The sequence below is a fragment of the Elaeis guineensis genome, chromosome 3, assembly GCF_000442705.2.
Source record: "Elaeis guineensis isolate ETL-2024a chromosome 3, EG11, whole genome shotgun sequence".
NCBI lineage: Eukaryota > Viridiplantae > Streptophyta > Magnoliopsida > Arecales > Arecaceae > Elaeis > Elaeis guineensis.
In genome coordinates this window covers 12,506,578-12,529,820 of record NC_025995.2, presented here as the reverse complement: position 1 = coordinate 12,529,820, position 23,243 = coordinate 12,506,578, and positions in this window count along the sequence as shown.

Here is a 23,243-nt window from a genome sequence, read left to right as displayed (position 1 = left end):
TCTTGATTTGAGATGGTGTTCTGTAGAACTAGATGAGAACGATGAGGATCCAATCACCTATATGGTGCCATGCAGAGGCTCAATTTTAAGAAATGGCTAAAAGCCATGAAATCTGAAATGGAGTCTATAGAGATCAATGGTGTATGGACACTTGTTGATCCACTCGAAGGGATTAAAATCATAGGATGTAAATGGATCTTCAAAAGAAAAAGAGGAGCGGACGGAAAGATAGAGACTTATAAAGCTTATCTTGTTACCAAGGAATACCATCAACATTATGGTATTAACTATGATGAGATATTCTCTCCTATGACAATACTCAAGTCCATTCGGATTATGCTTGCTATAGCAGCACACCTAGATTATGAGATCTGACAAATGGATATCAAAATTATTTTTCTTATTGGAGAGTTGGAAGAAGAGGTGTATATAATATAACCTGAAAGGTTCACATTCACAGATAAATTTAAAGTGTGCAAGCTAAACAGGCCTATTTAAAGATTGAAGCAAGCTTCTCAGAGTTGAAATATACATTTCGATAAGATGATTAAAATGTATAACTTCGTTAAGAAAAGAGAGGATCCCTGCATCTATAAATGGGCTAATGGTTATGTAGTCATCTTCCTTATATTGTATGTAGATGACATACTCTTAATAGAAAATGACATCCCTATTTTACAAAGTGTAAAGCTATGGCTATCATCATAATTCTTCATGAAAGATTTGGGAGAAGCATCCTACCTTCTAAGGATGAAGATCTATAGGGATAGACCTAAAAGATTACTTAGATTGTTCCAAACCACGTACATCAATACCGTACTGAAATGGTTCAACATGAAAAGTTTTAAGAAGGGCTATCTTTCGATAGGTCAAGGAATTACTCTTTCTAAGAAGGATTGTCCGACAACTCCTCAAGAGAGAGAGCATATGAGTAGAATCTCATATGCCTCGATAGTGAGATCTATCATATATGCTATAATATGTACAAGGCCGGATGTGGCCTACTCACTAGGAGTAGTGAGTAAGTATTAGTCTGATCTGAGAGAAAATCATTAGAAAGTTGTGAAGACAATCCTTAAGTATTTGAAAAATATCAAGAATCAATGATTAATTTATGGAGATATAAACTTTAATCTTGTGAGATACACTGATTCTAATTTTCAGTCTGATTATGATGATAGTAAAAGTATGTTTGGCTATATTTTTTATTTATTTGGTGGAGCGATCTGCTGAAAGAGTTCCAAGCAGCATACACTAGCTGATTCGGTATGCGAAGTGATATACATTGCGGCATCCGATGCTGCAAAGAAAGCTATTTGATTGAAGAAGTTTATCTGCAAACTTAAAGTGGTTCCTTTAGTTGAAGATCCAGTTTTACTGCATTGTGATAGCACTAAAGCCATCATTCAAGCCAAGAAACCCAAGTCCCATTAGAAGACCAAATATATTCTGCATCGCTATCACCTGATCCGTGAGATCATCGATCGAGGTGACATCGAGCTGCTGAAGATTGATAGAAAGAAAAATCTGATCGACCTCTTCACTAAAGCTCTCAGGATCAAAAAGTTCAATGACCATAAGTGAAAGATGGATATTAGATACTATCCTAATTAGCTTTAGTCCAAATGAGAGTTGTTGAAAAATATGTCCGAAAGCTAATTATCTATCTGTAGATGATTGAGCTCTTTATAATATATATATATATATTATTAATGAATAAAAATTATATCTAACAAATTTATCATAAAAGTACATCTTTCTTTAAACTCTTATATTACGATAAAGTCCTTAGAACAATAATATAATCGATAAAAAAAAATTATCGAATAGTTCTTAAACTTGTTAGCGATCAAATGATACATTATTAATAAGAATAATAATATTTATCGAGTATAGATCATTATGTACTATATGGATTGATTGTCCTCTTAATCAAAGAGTGTGAAGATACTGGTACGGCATACAGATAAGATGTAGGAGTATACTATCACTGAACAGTGACTCATCTACAGAGCACTCTACTGTCAAGAGAAGCTCGCAAAAGATATGGGCATAAGTGTCCCTCCGATCTGAGATCATCATGGTGACTTGCAAGCAACTCATTATGCTTAGGTGTCAGACTATTTATATTTCTAATACAGTGATAGAAGGCTATTGGGTACAATCAAGTACTTATGAAGTTGATGTGTGAGTCAAAATAAAATTGACTCCTCCGAATTATAGGAGTTAATGCATCACTTTATCTTAATCCAGTAAAATCTTGATCAGGATAATCTTTGTGATATGTCACAGGATTTGAAAAAGATTGAAATACAATAAGGATGACTATTCCAGGATTAACAGTTAAACTCTAGATCACCTAGAGCATTAGAGTCAAAGAGATGAATTATGCAGTAACCATATGCCAAGGTTCTTGAATATTGCTTTGTAATAATTCGACCTATCCAGATGTCAGATATTATTGCTAGATGGTTACTTCGATTAGTATAAAAAATAATTTTTATGCTATCGATTTAGTGTTCGAACCTATGAAGTTATGCACAAAGTCAAACAACATAGGAAAGAATTGATCAGATATTTATGTGTTCAATTTGAAAGTACGAGACTTGATTGAATATATAGATTTACTTAATTGAGAATTAAGTTATGGGTCATACGAAATTAAACATTGACTATGTGCAGCTAGCATTGCACATGAGGCACAGATTTGATTTCGAAGATGAATTGATCAAATCAATATTTCAAGCAATTATGAGAGATTGAATTCGAGTCCTAATTATTTTAGATCAGATCTAAATTAATTGGGCATGATTTTATTAAGGCTAATTGGGTTAATTAATCAAGTTGGACTTGAATAAGAATCTTAATTGGATTAGGATCAGTAGCCTTTTTGAATTTGGTTCAAATTGAATTCGAATTGAATTCAAATTGAATCCAAATCTGATTTGGTCTATTAGCCATGTTTCTCAAGTGTTCTCTCACCATATGGGCTGACCAAGATGGAAGAGGGTCCCTTTGGGCATGCAGCATGAAGAGAGAGGCGCAAGTTGGTGCATCTCCTATCTTGTTTGAGAATCCTTGTGTTTTAGGGAGTTTGGATTTGATTCATGAAGAGTCCTATTCCTAACACATGAATATTTGATTTGATCTAGGATCTCTTGTCTATTTAAGGAGGGGTTTGGAGAAGGAGAAAATCAATTTAGGTGTGAGCAAGGCTTGGGCCTGGAGACCTCCTCCCTTGGGCATCCCCTCTTCTCCTAGGCATCATCTCCTCTTGGGCATCCTCCCTCCCCTTGTGTGGTGGCGTGTGGGCTGTTTCTAAACATAGAGATCAAATCTCAAGGCCTCTTCTCCTCCCCTTCTGAAGAAGAGCTTCATCCCTCTCTTCTACGTTGCTAGCATGTATGCAAAGTAGAGGATTTGCGCATCCGAATCTCGTAAAGTAAATTAATTGAGAAACTTCTTCTACCTTGATCAAGTCTTCTACTGCGAATCAAGGTGAGATTTCATAAATATTATGAAAATTTTAATTGCTAATCTATTCAATTTTCTTCCTGACATCCGATGCGATCGGATAATTTTTTCTTCACATATATATGGTTGTAGTGAATAAGAACATAAAGTTGGAGAGGGACCTTGGTCGGAAAAAGAGATCTTGACCTAGTTGTGGGAGAGGGGGGTTTCATGATAAGCAGAGGAGGGTTTCATGATGTAGCGAATGTAATGGTTTACAAACTGAGAGGAAATATTGGTTTTGAGAAGAAAATCTATTCTTGAAAAAACACATGCAAGTGGCTGCAGTCACTAACAAGTCTCCTAGCCAGAATTATATTTTCTCGTTGGCAAAAGACTTTTCTAAATGATTCCAATTCATTATTAATAACACGTTTCTTCACGTTTCTCTTGCGTCAGTAGTGGTATTTTTTGTCAACACTTTTGTCTAATTTCTAAATAAACAATTTCTTGGTGATTATTACTAAATATCCATCAATGCAATTTTTACATATGTCCAAAACCTTTAGGAAGTATCTTCAAATAACTTTCCTCTAGCTTTTTTACATCAACCACAATCATCAGCAAAGGGTTCTTTTTCCCTTGCGGTATTCATTTAACCATTGACAATAATAGTTTTGCTGAAGGTGGACACTTTTTTCATCGGGCAAACTAGTTTTATCAAGTGTATTAGCCACCAACAGATTTAGAATTAATTTCTAATAGCATTTTTATTGATGATTTATCAAAATATTTTTATGGCTATTGGCTAATGCCTTAGTCAACAATTTGGTAAAAGTCTTTCCTGCCATGTGTCAAGGAGACTTGAATTTGGAGACATGATATGCGTGGCTGAGGCCCTACCAAATTGGTTCACTTAGTCATGAAGGAGACAACTAATGCGGTATATGGGAATTATAATAACCCAAGCAGTCTACTGATCCAATAACTTATTCAGGCCTGGACCACGTGGCCCAAAAATGCTTTAGCCCAAGTTGTTAGTAGTAGACTACTAAAATCATTATATACTGGTCATTCTTTAGTTCCACAACTGATGTAGGACATCATAATCTCTCCTATTTAAATCCTTGACGTCCTCGTTAGGGCCCACTTAGCCGTAGTACCCCCTCCTAGTACACATCTATGTGAGACTCTGGATGCAAGCCCACCATGCTACTGTCACCATCCTCAGAGGTCAACCTCCCCCCATTGGATTGAGGGTATATCACCGAGATGTACAGTCTATTCCAGTGTGACCCCCATGATAGTACTCCAGGAGTGGCTCTGATACCATTATGTAATGAAAATATATTAATAAGAAATTTGAAACTCTAAGCTAAACGGTACTTAGCCCTAAATTCTTTCTTTAGACGAGCAAAGTTCAAATTGGAATGTGTGATAAGTACCGAAAATATATTAATAAGAAGCACCAAAATGTATATTAATTCATCTTTATTCTTTAAAAATTGATGTTTCTATTTATCTTTTGCAGGAAAGATGATCACAATGTAAAGAGCCCGATTCGTAGATTAAAAGGATTCAAATTAAGAGCAAATCAGATTCAAAATAGATCTTAAATGGAGACCCAAAAGTGGCCCAAATCCAAGCCAAATTTTTATTCAAATTGGGCTCAAAATCAACCCAAATTGACCCACAAATCAAGCCCAATTGGCACTTGGTTCACCGTGGACCAGTCGGTCGGTCCATGGTGGTCCACAAAGCAGTAACCGGCTGGTTCACACATGGTGCAGGAGGGTGGAAGAGTTTTGTGGGCCATCGAATGGCTGAGGGAGATTTGAAACACTTGATCAACAGCCAGAAACGTGCTTTTCCATATCCAACGATGGTGGCCCACTCTAGTGTGAGATCCAACGGTCCAAAGCCATCTAAGGCTACGATCGGACGATCATGGGAGTTGCCGGCTAGGAAAGCTGAGACTAAAGCCTTATTTGTGCCATCTGATGGACCAGAATGCAGATCAATCAAGATCTGATGACCAGCATTGATTCCTGACTTGATAAGGTGTTGATAAGGCATGATCTGGGGCATTTAATCAAGATCCAATGGCCAAAAAGCTTGGGTCTCACCTGGACGTGCTTGGGATGCAATTTTGAGAGTTCAAACACAACCAGAAGTCTTGTAAAGCATGGTATTCTATGAGTAACCAGGAGATTTGATATGAGAGGGCTAGGAAAGCTATAAAAGGGGTCCAAGGAGAAGAGAAAAAATATAGAAAAATTGAGAGAAATTTTGTAGGAGATCCAAAGACGAAGAAGAAGAGAAAGTCCAACATGCTCTGAGGAGTTTGAAGGAAGAAAGAGAGATCAACCATCTTTCCGATGAGGCTGCGCCTATCTTCTTCAAATCTTTGTTATAATTTTTTTATTTTATTTATTTATTCTTTTGAATTCTTTGTAATTAAATTTTATTTTTAATTAATACAAAAGTTATTTTTATGCACATTAAATTTCTGTTCTTTACTTTTATTGCAAGTAAGAACTAAAATCTAGATAGTAGATCTTAGTACCAAATTTTTTTTCACACTTTTAATTTCTATTTTTCAAATTTAATTATTTTCTTACTTCTTTTCTTTTATAAAATCAAAATTTTCAAATCAGTATTGCCTTCTCTGTGGAATCTACCCGATTCATTGCTATCTAGGTATTTCTAATTTTTTAAAAAAATCAGATTTAAACTGATAATCACGGTGTCCTACAACAACATCGCGAAATATCAATGCTTATGTTGGCAGCTTGATGAATAGCTTGAATCTTGTTCTTTTATAGAAGTAGGTAGAATTAAGGCATAGGCCATGTAGCTCTGATGTATTTCTGTAAATGAATGAGTCAACTGTCTTAACATCTATCAAAAATCTCAGACTGGCGATTCTCCTGCTGCAGTTATTGAGAATCTGACAGCTAATAGTGATTCAATTAAAACTAGAGATCTTTAGGTTTTTGCCAACACGCATATTGCTTTATGTGGATATGGGATTCCAAGGTTGAGCATCTTGCAACACCATGTATCATTTGATTTCAGTGTGGTGATTGTCTTGATATCCTGTCTGCCCACCTTAAAAGTGAAAATTACAAAGTTGATGATAATATCCTTGTAGATGGATTGCTGGTATGCACCGATCCTTTTCTTATGAGAGAGGCTTTTCGGTCAAAAGTTCACTGTGATTCCACCTTAAGCAGAAGATATGGTACAAAAATTTTCGGTAGGCTTACCATAGTAAACATTTTGTAGAAATTCTCCAGTTTTATCTTGGCATATTTGAGGTGTTTCCTGATACAACAGACGCTGACCAATTGTTATAATTTATTTGATAGGCGGACAGGAACGATTTACTATTTATGAATGATTGGACGTGCAAAGAAGATCGCCACCTTTTAAGAAAGGTACATAGAGTTTTTGCATTCTATGTCAATCAGACAATTGTCACCAGTTTCTCATATAGTTATGGAGGCGGACTCAGGACCCAGACGTCATTTATGATGAGGTTATAAAGGAAAATATCGAAAAGAAGCGTTCTTCTAAGGTGTAGTGTGATTTTGAATTTAGATGTATAACTGACCTTGTATGAAAATTATTCTAAAGTGGAATTTGTTTATCGTATGCAGAAGTACAAATACGCGAAAGATGTGGTGCTTCTACATGAAAGATTGGATTTTTCTTTAGCCTCATGTGAATTTGTGGAGGTAGTGTGATTTAGATTTTGCTGCTGATGACTCCTAATTTTTTGTTGCATTAGATATGATGGTACCAGATTTCCTTTTACTTAGTTGTAGCGCGTCAAGTACCCTGAATATCTCCACCCCTCCATATTATCCGTAGTTTAGTAGCATTCATGGAAAAATGGTTGCTGAAGAGAAGAAGTTGGAGTTTGCACCTTTACCTGAAGAACTATTTGAAGTGTCCATGAACGTGAGTATATAGCATCCTTTATCTAATACAGTAACTGCTATATGACTGCTAATAAATATGTTCATTCAGATTAGGAACCGCATAGTAAGAAATATGCGTGAATTTGATGAACACGCTGCATTTGTCAAATACCTTGTACGGCAAAGATACCAAGAGGGAACTTTTTGAAAGCTGATTTATGATCTTCTAAAATTTTCACTAGGTTTTTAAATGCCATCAATAATATTCTTGTTCTTTTTCCTTTTTATTTTTTTGCAGGCTGGTGGCTCTGATCCCCAGGTGTTGTTAAAAAAGTTGAAGATGGTCAGTTCTCTGACCTAAAAGCTGAACATAAGGAGTTCGCTGACCTCCCTGAACATTCTATAATTAAAGGAATTGTGGTGAGCGTTTATCATGTACGTAATATGTTTGGATTTCTTATTTGTGTTGATTCAATGTATATGTATATGTATTTTTGTGTATGTAATATAGCTTTTTATTTCTATGACCGGACTTATAAAAACCTTTGTTCCTTTGCGAGTGAGAGAAGTTTGGTAAGGTCAACAATTTTCTCTATGTTTGGTAGCTTTCAGCTTTCAGGTTTTCTGGAAGAGCTAAATTTTGTTGTATTATAGAACCCTTTACGGCTCGCCAATCCAGTGTTATGGTAGGTCGTATAAAGTTGTCGCAGGTCCATGTTTCTTATTCTTCCCATGTGAATATTCTTTGTTTACAAGTTTTCACCATTTATGTTATTTATACCAAGAACTCTTTTGATGCAGATATGGAATAGGAAAAAAATTTATGAGCATCCAATATATGAAGAGGCGTCTTGGCAGCCAATGGGTATTTGGACTTTTATTCCAATGGGTGTTTACGTGTCGGTCCATTTTCCTTAGCTAATAGGCATCTGGACTTTTATTCCAATGCATGTTCACATGTCAGTGCGTTTGCTTATATGAAAATTCATGCACTCACACCAATATGGATGGAGTTATGGCTAATATTGCAAGGTGGACATAGAGGAGTTTGCAAGCATGGGCTCATACGGTCAGGTTTGGAATGCTCCAGTATTGGGAAATTGGGTCTGTATTGCATCATAATGACACCATTTAGTGAATTGGGCCCATATGCACCAATATTGATGAATTGGGCCAATGTATCATCGCAAAATTTTTTGTACACCGTGGGCAGTATAGAAAATTCGATATGGAGTGCATTGCCTCGTCCGATTGATCCATATAGTCACCACTTTACAACTCATATTTAATGTTTGTAGGCAGAGCCGGTCCTGACATTTTTTAGACCTAGGGCTAAATGAAAAAATAGACTTTCTCTATTAAAAATTAACATATTTTAAATATTAATTATCATTAAAAAATTAATCTACGTGCAATAATTTTCTATAGATATATTCGTTAAGCAGTGTATAAAATCCATCATTAACCTATTTAATTATTTTTCTTGTTATAATATTGTAGAAAGCCATCCTTGCACCCTATTGGAACATCAATACAAGGTCTAGGCCTGGGGCTTGGGGCGGTCGCCCAGTTTGACCTGCCCCAGGGCCGGCCCTGTTTGTAGGTCGATTTTTTAGTTTAAAAATTTTGTATGATGAAAATGCCTCTGTTTTTTGAAAAGAGTTCATATTATGACATCTTACGTCCATAATATGTACAGGATATCATAATTTTTTCTAAAGAATAAAAGTTTTTTCGTCATTCAAAAATTTCAAACGAAAAAATCGATCTGCAGACATTCAATGCGCGTTAAAAAATGATTGAACAAAAATATCCCTTTCATATTATAATATCTTAGACCATATTATAACATCCTGAGCTATATTACATCAGAAAATACCATAATTTCTTTTCAAAAGATGAATATTTTCGTTATGCAAAATTTTTAAACAAAAAAATCGACTTGCAGGCATTAAATGCGCGTTCAAAAATAATAGCTATATGAATCAATTAGACGAGATGGTGCACTCCACGTCGGATTTTTTACACCATCCGTGGTGCAAAAAGAATTTCTCATGTATCATCACATTGACCCCAAATTAGTTGCAACACTTCTTTTATTGAATGCGCCGTGTGCTCTTAAAAATAAAACTAGCAAAGCTTGGAAAATAATGTTTATCGAGTACAGCGCAAATACTTGAGTATTCCATAGGAGCTGGCGAGGATGATTAAGATGGTAAACCTGACCTTTGCAGATCGGTGATTAATCAAATGAGGACCAAAGTGTGCAAAAAGTAGGTTTCAAAACTACAAAGTCTAGCAATTGTTGGTCCGCATCTGCCTCGGCTAGTACCTGAAAGGGACGACCAGAGCAAAGGGTATGTGGTTAGCGATAACCGTACAAGCATAAATTTTAAGGGGAAATGATTTTTGGACTGCAGGCTAGGATGTAAGAATGAAGTGGTTGCGCTGAAATATCTCTCCCAATCAAAAAATGCATTGATATTTTTCTAATTTTGCGAATAATTGGCAAAAACTTGCATGGCATTGAGCAGACCAGCAGTTGTCAACCACTTGAGTATCTGGATTTGATCCAAGTCATTGCACTCCAAAAGTAGTTCAGTAGCAAGTCCAACAGTGTGCCCGCAGAGTTGATCTTGTTTGTGCCAGTGTTCTTGTAACTTCAACCGAGAAACAGGGTCTCTAGGCTACAAAGGCCATCCTACCCTTGGGCACGTGACTATGAGCGCGAACACGATTGGATTAAGGGGCTCTCTATTCTGCTGCATCACGTTGCAATCACAATCCATAGCTTAGATTCTTGGGGCACCTAGATCGGATGTCAGTCATTGCAAAGACGTTTTGGTGAGGGTTGCTGATAGGGACGTCAATGAGTCTAATCTTTAGCACAATTAGTGCAAATCTTGAATGGGCCTAACGCAGTCCATCTTGAAGGGCACGACGATAAGGGATGGCCTAACCGTCCGATCCGTTATGCCTGGCCTGATTACGTGGGCAAAGTTCGAAAGTATGAATTATCAAAATAAAAGGTAGAATAGATTAACACTTTGTATCGGGCAATGGAATGAAGTCAGGATCTTAGTCATTAGCACCGTTTATTGTCAAGTTATTGATTGGATCTGAAATGTAAATAAATGATGATATCACTACTATTTTAAGTTCAAGGTATGCGGAATTAAGACCTGCAGGTGCACACCCGCTGGGAGTCTTCTTCATCATTTTTTTTTCCTGTTTTGGGCTTTGTGGGCCTAATCGGGTGGGCTGATGATTTTATAATCGGGTATTACATTCTACCCCCCTAAAAAAAAAAATTTCATCCTCGAAACATGGTATATCCTCACTCTTTTATCAATAGGGATCTTAATCTTCATATTATCTTTTCTATACTCTTAAATCAGGTTCCATCAATCCTAACTTCTTTAAATGAGCAACAAGAACTTTAACAAAAATTTATCTATTCTTGTTCAATTAAATATGATCTAACTAAATGAGATCTATTTATCCATTTCTAGACTTTAAGTCTACCCATGATCAAACTTATTGCTCTGATACCATAAATTGTCACGTCCCAAATTCGGGACATAACATGACCATGCTATTAAGGGATGCAACCCTCGATAATATAGAGCCACATTCATTTTTTTAATTATAAAAATAAATATATTATAAAAAAAAATAAAAAGATTCAATTCAAATTCTTAATTAAACCAAAATTGGTTCAGAGCATCTAAATCCAAAATCAAATACAAATCCATATCTCAAGATTCATAATTATTTACTATAAGTTCGTGATCATCAAATAACTAAATTTTAGCTATAAAATTTTTATTCATAGATCTTCAAGCCTGGATTCCCTTCACTAGTCCTAGCCTTATTCTTCTGTAAAAAAATAAATAAATAAAAATAATATGAGCTACACTAGCCCAGTAAGTAGAACTTACGCTTTCTTATCGGATCAAGCATAAGTTTTTCATGATAATATAATATTTAAAAAATAATAGATAATACAAAATAAAGTATTTCATAGAATATATAATAAAACAAGTTTAAATCAATCATACATGCATAAATCATGAACATTTCATAAACATATTTCATAAATCATTCTTGTCATGTATTCATGCTATGTTTCAAAATATTACTCACAGATATTCATGCTATGGTCACTTTATATCCGTGACAGGGTCAGTATTCTTTATCGACAAGTTTATGTTTCATATGTCAACTTTATATCCACTGGTAGGGTCTATGTTTTTATGGATGCTAGCTCCGGATGTCGACCTTCCCGAAGGAATTCGTTCATAGCTATCTGAAAGCCTTTGAAATCTTTATATCTTTTTCTTAAAACATATATATACATAGATGAAAAAAATAATAAAATTCATACTTTATAATCATGCTATTTTCATAAAACACATTCATGGAATCAATGCTCATAATAAAACATACTTTTTCATATCACATATGCTAATCTTTATTTTATAAAAAATATGATTTTATCAACAATAATTTTTTTGCATAAAAAATATGATTATTTAAAAATAAATAAGAAATGTAAAATATACTTACCTCGATCGCTCTAGATTTTTAGTCTTTCTTAAATGAATCAAGTAATTCTATTTAAAATATTAAATTATGATCAATTTTTATTCGATGAATATAATAAAATTAAATCATAAAGAAAAAAGACTGTTGATCGGACGTGTCGGACCATCCAGATATCAGGACAATTCAAGATCTCCGAGCTGAGGGTCAGATTTAAGTAACTTGATCAAGGAATCGTGAAATACAAATCAGATCAAAGTCAAGATCAATCAATAGTGTTCATTAATAATGAATTTGAAAGATACTTGATATGACCAAATGAGACTGACATAGAGCACGGATATCAAAGCAACTTCGGATCATCTTATTGAAGTCAACATGGGTCTCTAGAAGATGAAGGCATGACTCGATATAGGATTCATAGACCTTTTTAGAGAGAGAAAGTCAATTATGAGAGAGAAAATTGAGAAAGAATCTTCATATCCTTCGGAAGAGACAATCATGATCGAGATCATCAGATATTATATCAAGATGACTCAATATGGATTAACTGTGATCAGATGCTATAAATTTTGAATAAGGATCGGACTGTGATCCAACTTACTGCATGACTTTCGAAGCGATTTCAGATCATCTTATTTTTATCTCAAGTTTGTCCTAAGATTCGTGATGCAGTTAGAGAGAGAGTAGGAAGAAAAAATTCTAGAGGGAGAAAGATAGAGAAATTCTAAAGAGAGAAAGATAGAGAAATTTTAGAGAGAGAAAGAGAGAAAGAGGGGAAGAGAGAAAAAGAAAGAGAGAGAGAGGAGAGAGAAAATCCTCTCTCTTTCTCTTTTCTTCTTCTTCTTTCTTTTCTTTTCTTCTTTCTCTTCCTAGCCGAACAGAGGGACCGAGGGGGACTTAGTGGCTCGTGCTCCGGTGAGGTGCAGTGGCACAGTTGGAGGTCCGGTAGTGGTGGCCGATAGCAGAGAGCAAGAAATCGTCGGTGGTGAGGTTTAGCCAGTGGGTGATTTAGAAAAAAAATGAAAAACAGGGGATCCACCCCTTTTCTTGGATTTCTCCAGTCATTGGCCGATCACCGGTGGCCATGACCTTCGAAGAGGAGGTTAAGGAGGTGGGGGTCATGACCCATGGGTGCCGCACCATGGGCGGTGGTGCTGGTGGCTGAAAAAGAGGAAGAAAGGGCTCGACCGAACAGGAAAAAAATAGGGCATGATGTTTTGTGGATTTTCCGACGATCCCGACGGCCGGCGAGGGAGCGAAGCCATGGGAAGGAGAGAAAGAGGGAGAGGAAGAAAGGTCGGAGCCTTACCTGAGCTCTGGGGGTGTCTCCGTTCTCTGTTTTCCGGCGAGTACAAGAATAGGAGGCCGCGGCTTCAATAGAGAAAAGAGGAGAAAATTGCCGGTGTTCGTCGTGGCCAGTCTTAGAGGAGAGGAGAGGAGAGGAGATCTTATCGGGCAAAAGGAAGGCCAAATTCTTTTCGGATTTGATTTCTCCTCTCCGATGAGATCGGTAGAAGAAGACTCCTGTTGGGAGTCTTCTTTATTATTATTATTTTTTTTTCTGTTTTGAGTTTTGTGGGCCTAATCGGGTGGGCTGATGATTTTAAAACCGAGTATTACAAAAATAAAGCAAAAGATAATAAATACTAAATGCGAGGCGTTTATGCTAAATAATACTTTACGTTTAACAACGACAGGTAATGCACGCACGGGAAATAAACGTACTGCAACGTTCATAAATGTGTCTCACAGATGGGATGGGCGTATGAGGAGAGTTGTCATTATTTATTTGATATAGAAATGCAAACTCAAAAATTCGCCCGTGGACTTGCATAACCCTCGTTCAGTACCCAAATGTGTGCAGAAAACGAGAGGTAACTGTGTACTAACTACTAAGTTGTTCATTCTGAAATGGCCAATGCTGATTCAAGTCCTCAAAACCTGTCCGTTGGAAGATCGTTGAAATTTAGTTCACTTTCCAATTGAAATATAATATTCATTTGCATTTGGGATTGCTCTCCTTAATAACAAGATTGTGGATGACTAATTTTTAAGAGTGGGATGTGCCTGCTAGTAAAAATTACCGCCGACGTGGAGGTTCAAGCTCATGATTATCAAAAGCAAGCTTGGCCGCATTACATTCTTCACTTGTAGTCTTGGCAAAAATTGGCACATGTTTCAAATGCAATAAGTGACAAATGCACTCTTTTTTCTTTACTTGGATCCTAATGATACGAGTGATGGTATATGTTGCAGCCAATCCATTGTAGCATCCATCGTTAGTAAAGAGCACCTATAAAATGAAGTCTACACTGATCGAAATTATATCCGACGGGATCTTCCGATGCTTAAGTTAGTAGAGAGTAGTGAACAACAGATAAGAGTATTTAAAATGGTAGAATATTAGTCCAGAATTATCTTTTCAATACTGTTCGTTTACCTCCCTTTTATAGATGATTCAAATATAACCATCGAGCATGTGGTCCCGCTTTATTAGGCCATGATCATGGAGTTAATGGACTGTTTATATCTATTGATAGTCATGACACGTAGTCGATAACTGTTCATAACGGTTAGACATGTGGATTCCGCATATTCCGACATTATATGATATGGGGTGTCATTGATCATATTCTAGCATTCTGCGCTGGCGGTTTCAGATAAGCCGACTATATGTCGGTTATAGTAGTAGATTGGTAGTCGTGGAGTTCCGAATGAGCATCGGTCGGTAACTCTGATATGCCGATGGTCTTCGATTAGAGATTATCCAAGTTGTTTGTTGATGGTTGATAATAGCCAACTGTCGGTTGGTCAACTGATTGTTAGTCGGAATATTATGTTCATAAGACCGATGCAGAGTCAGAGTTGGGAGTCAGTTAAATTATCCCAACAATATATATATTTTATTTTATTTTATTTTTGATGATTTAGAAGCATGGCCGTTGGATAAGTCCCCATTCGGGCAGCCACAGCCGTACAAAAATATGAGGTGACAACTAAAAAATACATAATGAAAATATATCATGAAAAATGAATTATCTTGATAGATACCGTCATAAACTACCTCGTAGTTTAGCCACTAATACATCTTGAATATATATATAAAGATCCGTGCACCTACAAATTTAGCCCCATATCAGTTATATATTAGTTAAATCATATATGCTTTTACGTGATCAAAAAATTTAAATAATATTTTTTTACTAGTTTTTTTGGATATTGAAGTATGATCAGAGATATTGTAGGACAAACTTATTTTGGATTGACTTCGGATCGATGGCGGTATCTGTGATTAGATTTGAATATGATGGACATCGAGGTTTAAACAAGAGAATTTGTGAAGACTCATGGTATACATGGGAAAGATCATAGAAACTTCTGATTAACCTTTTCAGCTAACATCCTAATTTGTTACAAATGGAGCTTAGGAAGAAGGCTAGGTTTAAATGAGGATTATTCCTACATCAGCTATGCACTCAATAGATCATGGGTGCTTGTATTAGACAAAAAAATCCAAATAGTATACTTCGAATTGATATGTTTATTAATATATTCATTAATATATTTATTATTAAAATATTTCATAAAAATATATCCACTCATCCTATTGTTCATTAATCTTATGAAGATGTATTGGTTATTATCATAGAATTAATATTTTCATTTATACTTATAATATATTATTATTTTAATATAAATATTAATCTTAATTAAAAAATAAGATAAATAAAAATAATATATTACATAATTATAAAATATAATAATATATTTCTATTATAATTTAAGCTTACGTCAACTCTACCGTTAAAAGCAAACTCCCGAGCCATGTGCGAAGCTCCACTAGGTGTCCTTCACATCCTGTGCATGGTACATGGCACTCCCTAGTAAAGTTATACTTCCATGATTTTTGCTTAATGACTGCTTCTTATGAGACATAAATGTGATTAGGAACCTAGTTTGTGAAAAAATAACTTCAGCATAGCAAAGGCTCATCACCCGATTAGGCAGAGAAGTTCATACAACACAGTTACCCGTGTAATAAACTCTAGCTAAAAACTGTCTACAGGAAAAATGACAAAAACAACTTACCAGCAGCTATTGTTGCCTCACGAACCACTTTATGAATTTCATCTGTTGCAATTCTAGGTTTGGATGTGATAGATTAAAGCCCATGACCGACCGGCCCAGACCCAGAAAGGCAGCCCAAGCCCACATGCACAGGCTCAGTTCTCTCACAAGTGCGGTTTACCGCAGTCTACCACATTTTCGAGGTCCACGATGGGCGTGTGGACCGAGCACCTATTTCCAGAACGCTTCTCGCGATCCACGATGGACCGACGTCCGTTTTTCCGACATTTTTTGCAATGTACGCAAGTTTCGATAGACTGAAGGCACGATCGGATGGTGGTTCTCGCTCTCGGTGTTGATCCAACGGTTGAAGGCTTTTCCGGCTCGTTTTGGGCGTGATCCAGACAGTTTTTTGGGTGGTTTTGGATGGTATGATGAAGATCGGACGGAAGAAAAACTTGCTTGATTCTATCTCAATTCAGAGTCCATTTTTGACATGGTTTGAATCTAATTTCACCTGATGACGAGCTCTATTTAAAAGGAGGACCTTGGGAGAGGTTTGTAGCAATGAGAGCCATGAAAACAACAAAAAAAAAAGAAGGGTTCAAGAGAAGAAAAAAGAGAGATGTGAGATTCTTTTGAGAGAAAAAAAATAAAAGAGTATTTTTTTTTATAAAAAGAGAGTCTGTGGGCTTTTTATTTTTTTTCTTCAATTTTATATTTCGTTGTGCCGTAGATTATTAATAAAAGAACATTGAGAAGGTCTTGCCCATGGACGTAGGCCAACAATCAGGCCGAACCACGTAAATCTGATGTGCTTTCTTTTTGCTTGTTTTTATTACTTAATTATCTCCCCTATTTTGCATTCTGCGTTTGTTCTAATTTTCTTTCCTCTATAAAACGATCTTGTTTCCATTGTGTTTGTGTGTTTGTGTGCTGTGTGGACTGAGGTGTGCTCAATTACCCTATGGCCGATCTTTTTAGTTTGGTATCAGAGCACAGCAGATTCTTTTGCAACTAGTTTGATTTCAAACAATGACGGACAAGGTGACGATAACAAAATACAAAATATCAAGGTTTGATAGATCAAACTTTGCACTTTGAAAGATGAAGATGCAGGCGATATTGATCAAGAATGGTTGTGAAATTGCTTTGTAAGAATGAATGCAAACCTCATGAGATGACGGATGAGCAATATGAAGAAAAAGACAAGCTGGCAATGATGAACCTCTATTTGGCGTTGGATGATTTGGTATTATTCAATATCAAGATCGAGACTACTGCAAAAAAGATTTGAAAAAAATTGAAGAATCTCTATGAAGGTAAGTCTTTGGTAAATAAAATCTATTTAAGATAGTAATTATACAATCTAAAAATGAAGGATGGGGCATCAGTTCAAGAGCACTTAGATGTATTCAATTCCATTGTGAGCAAGCTTGCGGCCCTAGATGTCAAAATTGATGATGAAGAGAAGGTTAGCATTCTACTTTATTCTATGCCAGAGTCTTGGGATAATCTTATCATGAATTTGAGTCATATTGAAATCTTCGAGATAGAGTCAGTTTTTTGCATCATTGCTTACAGAAGAGATAAGACGAAAATCTAGCCAAGAAAGCTCTTAAGGAGAGGCCATGGTAGCATGGGGCAGGCCTTTCGAAAGGGAATGTGGTGATCGAGGAAAGATAAGATCTAAATCTAAGGGCAAGAAGAAGGTGAAATGCTGAAATTATGGAAAAATAGGGACGTAAAGAAAGATTGCCAAGCTAAAGAAGTTGATACAAAATCTGAATCGAGAAACTTTCAAGACAATATAGCAGAAAGTAAAACTAGTTCGGCTACTTTAGATGATGGGGATGTATTGACGGCATTGGAAATATCTAAGCTCGTATGTTATTAGATTTTAAATTTGGAGGTATCTTTTCATATGACTCCTTTTAGGGAGTAGTTTCATACATATAAATCATTAGATTGAGAAGTTATCTATTTAGGTAACAATACAATTTATCCTATGATTGGACTGGAAGATGTTCAGATCAAGATGTTTGATGATATAGTTCGGACGGTTTCTAATGTACGGCATATTTCTGCACTGCGCAAGAGTCTACTGTCACTTGAAAAGTTTTATAAGTAAAGCTTAAAGTTTATCAGAGAGAAAGATCAATTGAAGGTATCCAAAGGATATTTGGTGGTAATAAAGAGAGCACAAATAGATGGTCTTTATAAATTGATGAACGAGACTCAGATGGGAGAGACGGTAGTATCAAGTTCAAAGATGGTATCTCCGATGGTTTGGCATCAACATTTGGGATATATAAGCGAGCATGGGCTATAATTATTATCAAATAAGGATCTTCTTTCGGGGTTCAAGTCAGCACTACTGAAATTTTGTAAAGATTGCATCTATGGTAAACAAAAAAGAATCTTTTTCTCTTTATCACAGCAGCGGAGTAAGAAATTTCTTAAGCTAATCCACTCATATACTTAGAAGTTGCCTGATAGATCATTGGGTGGGTGTTCCTACTTCGTCTCCTTCATTGATGACTATTCTCGAAATGCTTGGATATATATTCTGAAATAAAAATCTGATATTTTTGAAATCTTTAAGAAATTCAAGGCTCTAGTGGAAAATGAAAAAAGTTAATAAATTAAATGCCTACATTCTGATAATGGAGGAAAATATTGCTCCAAGGAGTTTGATAAGTTTTATGGTGAGCATGAAATTGACGATAACTTACGGTATCTGAGACACCACAGCTAAATGGTGTAGCAAAAAAATTTAATAGAATACTCATAAAAAATGTCCGTAGTATGATGAGCACTGTAAAAATTGACAAGAAATTTTGGACAGAGACCGCATACACAGCTTGTTATTTAATCAATCGAGCACCGACAAAATTCTTTGGATTGAAAATTCCAAAAGAACTTTGAAGCTACAAGTCAGTAAATTATTCTCATCTCGTGTCTTTGGATGTGATACATATATGTGGATTCCAAAAGAAAAGAGGACAAAATTAGATAGAAACTCTCAGAGGTGTATCTTTTTTGGTTATGCTAAAAGAGTAAAGGGGTATCAATTGTGGGACCCTACTACCCACAAGATCATCGTTAGTCGAGATGTTGTTTTTAATGAAGAGTCTTTTCAAGGCATCGAGGAAAAGCAAGATATAAAGCCATTACTTCTATTGAGTTTTTTGATGCAAGTGACGAGATGCAAGCAAAGCAAGCACAGGTGAACGATGAGGTAGTTGATGATGGATCAGATACAGAGTTTCATAATCTCCGCAATCTCATGAGGATGCTATCTCACTGAAAGAGCCACCAACGGAGTCTGAGCAGCCTAGGAGAGTCATTAGATCTCCTATTAGGCATGATAACTATGTCACTTCTTTCATTCCTTCTGCTAACCATGTTTGTGCTTATGTTATTTTCGCAGAGAAGGACGAGCCAACTTCATACAGAGAGGCATATGAGTCCACCAATGCTGGAAAGTGGCATTGTGCTATGGAGGAGGAGATGGAGTCACTTCAAAAGAACAAGACATAGGAGCTTATAATTCTATTAGAGGAGAGGAGTTCGATCGAATGTCGGTGGGTCTATAAAGTGAAGAAGGATATAGATGAAAATATGGAGAGATTCAAAGCACGTTTGGTGGTGAAAAATTATGCTTAAAAGTCAGAAATTGATTTTGATGAGATCTTCTCACCAGTAGTTCATCTTACTACTATTTGGATTGTTTTAGCGATCGCGGCAGTCATGAATTTGGAGCTCGAGCATATGGATGTAAAGACGGCTTTCTTGCATAGTGACTTAGAGGAGGAGATCTATATGGCGCAACCTGAAGATTTTGTTAAAAAAGATAAGGAGGAGTTGGTTTGTCAGCTAAACAAATCATTGTACGGTCTCAAATAGGTACTGAGGTGTTGGTACAAATAATTTAATTTTTTTATTATGAGTTTGAGATTTGATCGACTGGAGGTAGATCATTGTACATATTTCTGTGGTTATGATGATAGGAGCTTCTGTATCTTACTGTTATATATCGACGATATGATAGTCACAGGGAATAGTAAGAGTCGGATATCAAATCTAAAAGCTCGATTGGTTGGGAAGTTTGAGATGAAGGACTTAGAAGTCGTGAACCAAATACTCAGGATGAAGGTGCTACAGGAGAGGAAGGATAGGAAGGTCTGAGTTTCACAAAAAAAATATGTGGAGAAAGTTCTACGGCGCTTCAATATGCAAAATACAAAGTCGATGTCTACCCTATTTTTTATTCAGTTGAAACTATCAGTAGAGCAATAACCTATTACAGAAGCAAAAAAGACTGACATGGCTCTGGTACCATATTCATCAGCAGTAGGAAGTCTTATATTTGCCATGGTGTGTATAAAACCGAACATTGCACAAGCAGTGACAGTTGTGAGCCAGTATATGGCGAATCCAGATAGCGATCATTGGACAGCAGTAAAGTGGATCCTTTGATATTTAAGGGAGACGACTGATCATTCACTCTATTATGGTTCAGCAGGTTTGGAGTGCATTGGATATATTGATTCTGATTTTGCAGGTGATCGAGATAAGAAGAGATCTACCATAGGCTATGTGTTCTCCATGGGTGGCGATGCTATTAGCTAGGAGTCTAAGCTTCAGTCAGTGGTGGTATTATCAACGACATATGCAGAGTATATTACAGTGGCACATGCATGCAAAGAAGCTATCTGCTCAAGAGGCTTCTTGGAGATTTCAAGATAAAGCAAAATATGATGAGGGTGAATTGTGATAGTCAAAGTATGTTGCACTTGGCAAAAAATCCGACGTTTCACTTTCAGATGAAGCATATTGACATTCACTATCACTTTGTGAGAGATGTGATTGATAATGGTCTAGTCTCATTGCTAAAAATTAATACAAATGCAAATCCAGCAGATGTGTTGACAAAGCCAGTGGCTTGAGAGAAGTTCAATTGGAGTAAAACTTCTCTTGATCTTGGAGTCACGTGAGAATGGGAGGTTGGCAATACCTCAGGAATGACATTCTTGTGAGTTTAGCACATATCTTCAAGTGGGAGAATTGATAAATTGAAGCCCATGACCGGCTGGCCCAGACCCTGAAAGGCAGCTCAGGCCCACGCGTGCAAGCGTGTGCGTGAAAACGCCAGCCCAGGCCCAATTCTCTTGTGGCATGGTTTACCGCAGTCTACTGTATTTTTCCGGTCCACGATGGGTGTATGGACCGAGCGCCCGTTTTTAGGGCATTCCTCGCGGCCCACGATGGACCGATGTTTGTTTCTCAAGTGTTTCTTGTGGTCTACACGAGTTCTGATGGATCGAAGGCACGATTGGATAGTGGTTCTCGCTTTCGATGTTGATCCAATGACTGAGGGCTTTTCTGATTCATTTTAGGCATGATCTAGATGGTTTTTTGGATGGTTTTGGACTGTACGATGAAGATCGGATGACAGAAAAACTTGTTTGATTTTTACCTCGATTCAGAGTCCATTTTTGACATGATTTGGATCTGATTTTACCTGATGATGAGCTCTATTTAAAGAGAGGACCTTGGGAGAGGTTTGTAGCAGTGAGAGCAGTGAAAACAGCAAAAAAAAGGATTCAAGAGAAGAAAAAGGAGAGACGTGAGATTTCTTTGAGAGAAAAAAAATAAAAGAGTATTTTCTTTTGTAAAAAGAGAGTCTTGAGCCTTTTATTTTTTCTTCTTCAATTTTATACTTCGTTATATCATGAATTATTAATAGAAGAACATTGAGGAGGTCTTGTTCATGGACATAGGTCAACAATCAGGCCGAACTACGTGAATCTGATGTGATTTTTTTTCTCTTATTTTTATTACTTGATATCTCCCTTATTTTACGTTCTACGTTTGTCCTAATTATCTTTCCTCTACAAAATGATCTTATTTCTATTGTGTTTGTGTGTTTGTGTACTGTGTGAAACGAGGTGTGCTCGATTACCCCATGGCCGATCCTTTCAAGATGATACGAGCAGCAACATCCAAAACCTCCCTTGCAATCAGATTCATTAATAAGTTATAAGAGGGAGAATGATACAACAATAAACATGTAAGAAAAATATTTATTCTCTCATATGTTCATCAGATCATGTCGTTATGAAATGCAGACAATTTCCCTTTGCATAAATAGGTAAAGGGATCTTTGTCAAAACCATCAGATTCACAAAATCTTTGTTCAAGAACAAAGAAATGCACAAAATGCAGGCACAAATTTCATTACTCTTCACAACATTAACTATCAGCTGAAAAGCTTAATTACAATTGTAAAAGTTGGATCAAACTTATATGCATAAAGTAGAGAAGACTGATTAATTCATTTGTCATTGGAAAAGGAAACATGCCAAACAATGTTATTCATACTAACATATACTTGGCTTTAGGAGTATAGTTTGATATTTCTTATTTATGGTATATCTACATAATAGATATAGATTTCAATTTCGATTCTAAATCATTCCGATTTTAATTTCAGTCATGAACCAAGCACCCCATAATATATTCTACAATAAATACTCTCCTCTCGTGTACGTATAACCCCAAAACATTAATGGAAGGAGAAAAGCAATCAAGCAAGTGCACGTTAGAAAAAAGTGTAGATGTATGCCCATTTCTCAAAATAACCATTATATGAAATAGATAATATATCAAGCTGACACAAGTGCAATAGAGGGCAGTCTAAGAATACTGAAATAATTTGGATAGGTAAAACTTAGGTCATGCTTAAATCCTAAAAGCTAAATAGTGCAAAGGCAAGAACCAAGATTAAGGACCCTTCAGTTGTAACCACATCCACCTAGAAGACTAAACCCTATTTATGATGCAAGAGTTGATGAGTTTGAGCTAGGTGGTTGATCACATCAACAAAAGGAATGAGCAGAAAGAGAAAAAAAAATATTGTTCAAAAGTTTAAAGATGTTTTATATCAATCCCAATTTGCACAAAGACTTGATGAGTTTTCTAGGTAAAATTTCTGCAATGAAAAAGAAAAAAAAAAAAAAAGAAACATCATTAGGGTTGGTTGGAAAACTACTATGAAGTAAAAAACCTTCTTTGAGATAAATATAAATTTTGAAATCAGTTCCCAAAATTGATATATAATGCCAAAACACTTCTAATATAATAAGGATACCTCTGCCAAAAAAAAAAAGAATAAAAGAAAATATAACAACTGAAAACAGAACAATAAGTTATTACCAACCTATTCCTAGAGGGTCCATTTCA